The 7,493-nt window shown below is 41.5% G+C and overlaps 1 protein-coding gene across 2 annotated transcripts in view; it reads right to left on the bottom strand.

Moving 5' to 3' along the window:
• ENTPD5 (ectonucleoside triphosphate diphosphohydrolase 5 (inactive)) overlaps nt 1-5,035 on the bottom strand; it is a 32,166-nt gene extending 27,131 nt beyond the window's left edge. Inside the window, exons 1-3 of one of the 2 annotated variants that reach the window (XM_064486105.1) lie at nt 4,709-5,035; nt 4,484-4,562; nt 414-474 (exon numbers count right to left, since the gene is read on the bottom strand). The gene's annotated coding sequence lies outside the window, so the exon portion shown is untranslated. The remainder of the gene's footprint in view (nt 1-413; nt 475-4,483; nt 4,563-4,708) is intronic. The other variant, XM_010976529.3, reaches the window with a different exon arrangement.
• Nucleotides 5,036-7,493: the final 2,458 nt, after the last annotated feature.

Consider the following 7,493-nt stretch of genomic DNA (forward strand, 5'->3'; position numbering starts at 1 on the left):
TTTTTTCCTGTAAACTTGGGATTCCTCCAGGGACTACAGGTCTACAGGACTGTTTGCCCTTCTGCCACCCAGTCATCCCAGAGCTATGCTTTCTGAGACAGTTTTCCTCAACATGATGCTATCTATTGTCACTGATCAGGGTTGTCACATGCCTGACTCGTTCCATAAGCTGCCACCATCTAATTAAAAATCTTTTGTGGGATGTGAATCAGAGAGCCATAATCATTAGACTTTTATGTCAACTTACACAAATGAGGGCCTCTCCAACAGAATAAGGATAGTGGATACTGGGATAGCTTTTAGCAGCTCATTGATCCCTTTCAATTTACTATGAGCTCTCAGCTAGCAATAAGAAAGCAGTATTTGCAGAAATCTGACTGTAAATGGGGTATTACTTTATATGGGTTACTTACCAATTTTTCCTTTTTCTTATGGGCTCTCCCCTTTTTTTCAATTAATGTGTCACTTTTCAACCTGCAGAAGATGGACATGGATACTCATAAGAGCTAGGTTCTCTTTTCTCTCTTTTGTCAGTATGCCTATTTTGATGCAATTATCTCTTTTCACATTCCTGTTTCCAATCTACTCAGTCTTTGGAAAGCAGATCACCAAGCTTATCTCCTAACTTGCTGTGTAGAACTCTTGGGTTCTTTCTCCTCTTCCACATTTTCTTTTCATTCAAACTACAACCACAGCCATTCTTCATCACTTGTTTACAAAATCAGCAATAACAAAGGGAGGCATGTCACACTCCCTCTAAAAGGCAGTGTATGTTTTTGTGTAAATGTATGTGTGCAAATGTATTGGGGTGGGGAGCAATGACTAATGTATAAACAAAGGGCATAAGTTTATGCATTTTGTGAAGTCCTTTTTTGGCTGTGAAAAACTCAAATACCAGTTGTATGTTCTACAGTGTGACCAAGAGTGGCCATTTCCTATTACATGTATGAATATGTGATTAAAATGGACCAAGTTAATCCCAGTCCTAGGTACACAGCCACAGGAATTAAAAACAGGGACTCAAACAGATATTTCTACACCAGTGTTCATTACAGCATTATTCACAACAGCTAGAGGTGGAAAAAATCCAAGTGCTCTATCTGTATATATAGAAAATAGGATACATACACACACAATGCAATAATATTTAGCTAAAAAAAATCAAACAAGCTACATGCTACAACATGGATGAACCTTGAAAATGCTATGCTAAGTTAAAGAAGCCAGACACAAAAAGACAGATATTATATGACATTATATTTCACTTATATGAAATATCTAGAATTGGCAAATTCATACAGACAGAAAGCAGAGTTAACAGGGGTTGGAGGGAGGGGAGAATGGAAGTTACTGCTTACAGGTCTAGAGTTTGTGTTTGGGGTGATGAAAAAGTTCTGAAAACAATACCGCTGGTTGTACAACACTGTGAATGTAATTAATACTATTGAACTGTACACTTAGAATGGTTAAAATGGCAATTTTATGTTGTAAATATTTTACCATAGTAGAAAAAATTTCTTAAACAGCAGAGGGAACCAAGCACTGCTAACATATGATCATAACAGGAAAACCTTTGGCTACTGTCTTAACAGAGCAACAGTTGTGATAACATTTCTCCCTCGGCTACTTCATGAGCACACAGCCAATTATGACTTAAATTCTGGATGGTAATGCTGATACTCAGAAAATGTCTTTAAATATTTGAATTTATATAGTATCTTAGATTCTCCTAGAAAAAGTTAAACTTACCAATGCAACATAAACCTGAAAATTATACACTCAAGAGAGGATTTGAACAATGCTATAAATTTTAACTAGAGGGCCTCCAAAGCAAACATCTTCAAGAAAAGTCTTCCTAAATCTTGTTGACTATAACTTAAACACTTCTCCAAATATTCCCTTGGTATCCTAGGATGGAATGAGTGGTATCTACCCCAAGCATGCAATCTTGATGACATTTCTATTGTTTTCCTTTCAAAAAACACTCATATTGTGTATATGCCAATACAATAAGCTCAAAACAGGAGACATCTCCAAACGTCCCTCTTCCTCAATGTCCCTGCACCAGAGAGTTAAATGGATTCTCTTTCTAATTTCCTGTTTCTGTTAATGGCATCATAAATTTCCTAATTCACAACTCAAAATCTTCATCCTTGAATTCTCTCTCATGCCTTCTATACAGTCCAATCTCTTATAAAGGACTGATGGTTTTTGCTTTGCAGCATCTTTCCCAACTTTTTCTCTTTTTCGCCTCCTAGTCCCCTGCTGATATCCACAGTATGGCCTTTATTACTTCAGGATTGGACTGTTATAGCCTCTTAACTGGTCTTCCAGTCCTCAATGTCTCTCTCCTCAACTCCATACACTACCATCCTCCTAAAATGCAATTTTCATCATTTTCCCACTAGATTGTAACCCACATCATGGAAGGTGTCCATTCATCTTTGAACACTGTACAACCTGGCATATATGTTCAATTAATCAATGTTTGTTGAGTGAATTAATGAATATATAAGTCACATCATTTTCCTTCTGAAAACTTTCATTGATTTTCCACTGTCCATAACAGAAGTTACAAACTCAAATACTGAAATGCCTACCTGGGCCAGGCAGAAAATGTAACACCTGAGTAAACATGTGTGTAAAATAACAGGAAGTGGTGGGGACTGTGCAAACTGGGAAGCACATGTCCCACCTAAAAGGTCAGTTGCTTGCTGTTCCAGATTGCTACCATCCTGAAATATAGGCCCAGTATTGCCAGGTCTTCTCCTTTTTCAAGATAAGCTAAAAGCACAGATTTCTAAATAGAATCTGGTTTTAAAACAGTGACAACTAATTTCATTAAAAAAAAACTAAAAAAACCCACTGTGCAGAACAAATAAAACATTATTTATGGGTTGAATCCAGCCCTCAAGTGTCCAGTTGCTCACTCTGCTCTGTAGGATAAAAGACAAACTTCTTGCCTGTCATTCTGAGTCCTTCACTGTGAATTCCCAGGCTACCTTAACAAAGTTTTTGCCCACTACTTCCATATAAGAACACTCTGCTCTAGTCTAATGGTTCTCAAACTTTAGCATGCACCTAGAGGGTTTGTTAAAACACTGATTGCTGGGCTTCAATGCCAACATTTTGGATTCAATAGGCCCCAAGTGGGGTCTGAGAATTTGCATTTCTAACAAGTTCCCAGGTGATGCTGATATGTGTGGACACTTTGGGAACCACTGCTCTAGTTAAATTTGTCCTTGTCTCAAGCACACGGTGATTTCGCCCATATTGCTCTACCTTTCCAGAAAGCCTTCCTTTTGACTTTTAGACTACCTCATCCTGAAAACATTCTCTACAGCAGTCTTTTCATGCCTCCAAATTCCTGTAGCACTTAGAGTCCATGCCATCTCCCCTTTATCCATCACCACTTGTTGATTTTTATGGTTAACTGTTTGTGCATAGCAGCCAATGAAGTTCTGTATTCTCAGAGATCAATGTCCAGGTCAGTACCTTATACACCTGACTGTGAGCCACTTGAAGGCAGGGGCCCTGTCTTGTCCCACATTGTACCCTTCAAGCTATCAGTGCCTGGTATACAGTTGATACTCACTAAACATTTCTTAAAAGAATGAACATTTGACAGATCCATGAAATGGAAGTGCAGATAAGTGGGCCTGAAACTGGGTATAAAACTTTTCTTAGAGAACTGACCGTAAGTCCTGTGTGATGGTTTTATCAGAATGGACAACTAACAAAAATTGAATATTCTGCAAATAAATTGCCAGTAAGTAATAATTATCTGTGGCAACACATTTTGTATACAAATAAGTGAAAGCTAAAAAAAAAAAAAAAAAAAAAAAGACTTGAAAATTGGTAAGACTAAATCCTTTATCTCCGGGATTCTTTATCCTCTGTAGGGGTATGAATCAGTCATTATATCACAAGATAATACCTATTTAATAACATTCTATATTTGTACCACATGCAATAAAAATGTAGGATGAAACTAACTTCCCATAATAGTCATAAATACTGATCAGTCCCTTCGGTTATAGTTTGGATGACAGTATCTTTACCCAGGATTCTAAAGGCTGTGTGAAAACAAAACCAAAAACTGTTCACCTAGTCTCTTCTACTCATAGAGTAGCATCTGCTATCGAGTGAGTACCAGGATGATTTAAGAGTAGAAACTTGGTCTCCCGGCCAAATCAGAATAAAGCCACAGATGACTTTACAAACTAAACCCCATTTTGGAACTACTGGAAGAGGAAATCAGAAATGATGTATATCTTGAGATATAGTCCTTATTTGGCTTCTTGAGCAACTCCACACTTGATGGTATTACAATCAATGGGACATCTGGCAAAGATAGAAAATCCAACTCAGGAAAAAACAAAAACAAACAAACCAAAAAAACCAACTCAGGAGCCCAGGAAGTACTTTACAGCTTTAAGACAGCAGACATGTTACCTTACATCCAGATACTTGCCCTACCTACCAGGACCATAATGATCTTGTTTGCACGAGGATTCAGCCAATACACTCCACATTTCTATGATGATGAGGAACTATGTAAACTGCACAAAAAAAAGAATTACAAAGTCAAGTCAACAAAACACTAAGTGCTTATGCCAAGTTTTAAAAGTATTAGCTTTTAAAATTCTAAATAATGAAACAAAGCGAATTTATTCAGCAAAATAAGCTTCATAGTAAAACTACCTACCAGAAATTATGGAAGGAAATATTACCAGATGAATTGCTAAACAGGAACTTCATCCTCTACTATCTGTACCATCAGATGTTTCTTACAGAGAGATGACTTAACAATAACACCTAGTTCTTTCACAGAGAACGTGGAGATTCAGAGGACTGTGGATTCTAGAACTACCTCTACTACAGCGTGAACCTGGGTATTTCTCTTAGCCATATTCAAGTTACAAGAGTTTTAACTACAAAGTCAAATTTATAATCAATAAAAATGTTGTATGATAAAATAACTATACAGCACATGTAACTAAACTATTATGCATATATATTAAGAAATAATTTTGTTACAGTTTTTCATGTTTAAGTGAGTCTGTAGGCCTACGTTCAAACAACAAAAGTCTTGGACTGACTTTCATATTATACAGTAACCAATTTTTAGAATGAATTTCAAATATAAAGCCTCTCATAGAAGATTCCCTATCCTCTCTTTTTTGCAAGTTATCAATAGGGTGCATTTCCAGAACCCTAGACATATAAAATCAATCGTAACTTTATAGATTTCTTTCAAAATAAACCCCTTCAATGTATGGTGATTCCGCCATTGACCCACGGAAACATGACATGCAAATAGAGGGGGAAATGCACTGGGAAACAGAGTAAACCACAACCATGCTAGAAGACAGTATGTCTAAAAAGATTTTCTGTGCTCATTAACAAATCAGCATGTTCCCTCTAACCACAGAATTCAGAAACTACAGAAGTGAAAAAATAAAAGGGGGTGGGGTGGGGATTGCAACAGCGGTCAAAGATCTCTGGAGGGGGTGTGGGGATTAAATCCTCCCTAGAGAAATGGAGAGGGAAGATGGAAAATGAAGTTTTAAAAAGACATTTTAAATTCAGTTTGAAATGGAGGATAACGCACAGCAGGGCTTCAATCACAAGTTTCCTAACTGTTTTCTTGGCAACCAGAATTCCCTATCTTAGGAAGCTCAGTGACTCGAGGACTAACTCACTGAATGAAGACATAATCACAGAGCTCCTCCCTGAAAAGGGGAAACGATTATTTTAAGTAATACCTCTTTTCATAGATGTGCTCAGGGAAGAAAATAAAACAAAAATACAAGACCGAAAGACATGAGCTTTCAACTTCACGCAACGTGCAGAAAAAAATGGGCTGCGGATGCATGAGGTACTAGCAAATGGGAATCTGGGGCCGGGTCTGGGAAGGGCAGCGCTGGCCACAACAGGACTCCCCTCTCCGAGAACTCTCCCCGAGGCCCCGGAGCCTCTCCCGCCCCAGGTGGCAACACTTTTCTCCTCGCCGAGCTCCCAGACGCCGGCACGCGCTGCCCGCCTCACCCCCAAACATCACTCTCGGAAAAGTCCTCACACTGCCTCATCAAAAAAATGTTTGGCTTGGTAAATCTCCTGACTGCGCCATCCCTTACAGAATTAGCAAGAGTCAGAAGCCAAGAGAGGGAGAAGGAAACCAAAAGAGTCGGGCAGCTTCGGGAGAGGCCGCGGCCACGCTGGCTGCGGCGCGAGGGAAGGGGAGAACTTGAGGGCGAGACGCGAAAGGCTGCAACCCCGCGGGGGGCGGTCGGACCCAGAGGGAAACAAGCCTCCTTAGGCGAGGACGCTCCGACCGTCACCATCACCGCCCGGGGTTGGCCTGCTCCCTGCCGCCTGCCAGCCCAGCTCGGACGCTGGTCAGGCTCTGGCGCCTCCGCCGCTCGCACACTCACCGCGCGCGCGCCGCCCCGGCGCGGCCGCCCGCCGCCCTCTGCGCGATCTCCGCCCCGCCCCCTGCGCCCGGCCGGAGGGCGAGGCTCGCACAGTGGCGTTGGGGCTACGTCCCCGGCGCGTGCGCTCTCTGCGCGCAGAGGACGGCCCGAGCGGAACGTTACCCGCGCAGCGTCCTGGTGTCCTTGGAGACGGAGCCCGGCCCCGGCTGCGGCGAGAGGCCACGACTACAGCGGGGGCCCTGAAAAAGCCAAGATGCCGTCGAAGGAAAAGGACAAAAAGAAAGGCAAGAGCAAAGACAAAGGCAAAGATAAAGACAAGAAGAAGAAGAAGTAAGGAGAAGCACCCTGGGGTCCCTGCTCCCTGCTGGCCGACTGGCACCCTCCCGCTGGTCCTCCTGGACCCTTCTCTCTCTCACTCTTCCTCTCCCTGATTCAGAAAAGGACAGCTCCCATTGTTCAGAAATTTCCAAAATGCATGCCAAGCCATACTGCTTCGATTAAGACAAGAGTATGAGATTTGGAACCCAGAAGTTATTTAGACACAGCCTCTGCCTATGTGTAATGCACTAACGAGGAGACAGATAGTCCTCAAAGAATAGAAGTAACACAAGATAGAACGGAATAGGTGCTAGTGCAAGAACACAGAACTGAGAATGAGGAGAAAGAGTTCTGACACTGGAAATAAAAGTCAGGATAACATGTCTTGGGATGTTGGAGGTCCTCTAGACCTGTGCTGTCCAATAGAGTGGTCACTGGTCATGTGTGGCTATTAAATTAAAATTAGTTAAAATTTGAAATTCAGATCCTCATTTGTACTAGCCACATTACGTGTACTCAATAGGCGCTTGTGCCTTGTGGTGACTGTATTGGACAGCCCAGATATAGAGCATTTTCATCATCACAGGAAGTTCTATTGGACAGCACTGCTCTAGATCAGTGATTCTCAGGCTGGGGCGATTTTGGCTTCCGGGAGACATATGTCAACATCTGGAGACATTTTTGGGTGTCACATCTGGGGATGTGTGCTACTGGCATCTAGTGGCTAGAGACCAAGGA

This window comes from Camelus dromedarius, chromosome 5, assembly GCF_036321535.1.
Source record: "Camelus dromedarius isolate mCamDro1 chromosome 5, mCamDro1.pat, whole genome shotgun sequence".
Taxonomy (NCBI): domain Eukaryota; kingdom Metazoa; phylum Chordata; class Mammalia; order Artiodactyla; family Camelidae; genus Camelus; species Camelus dromedarius.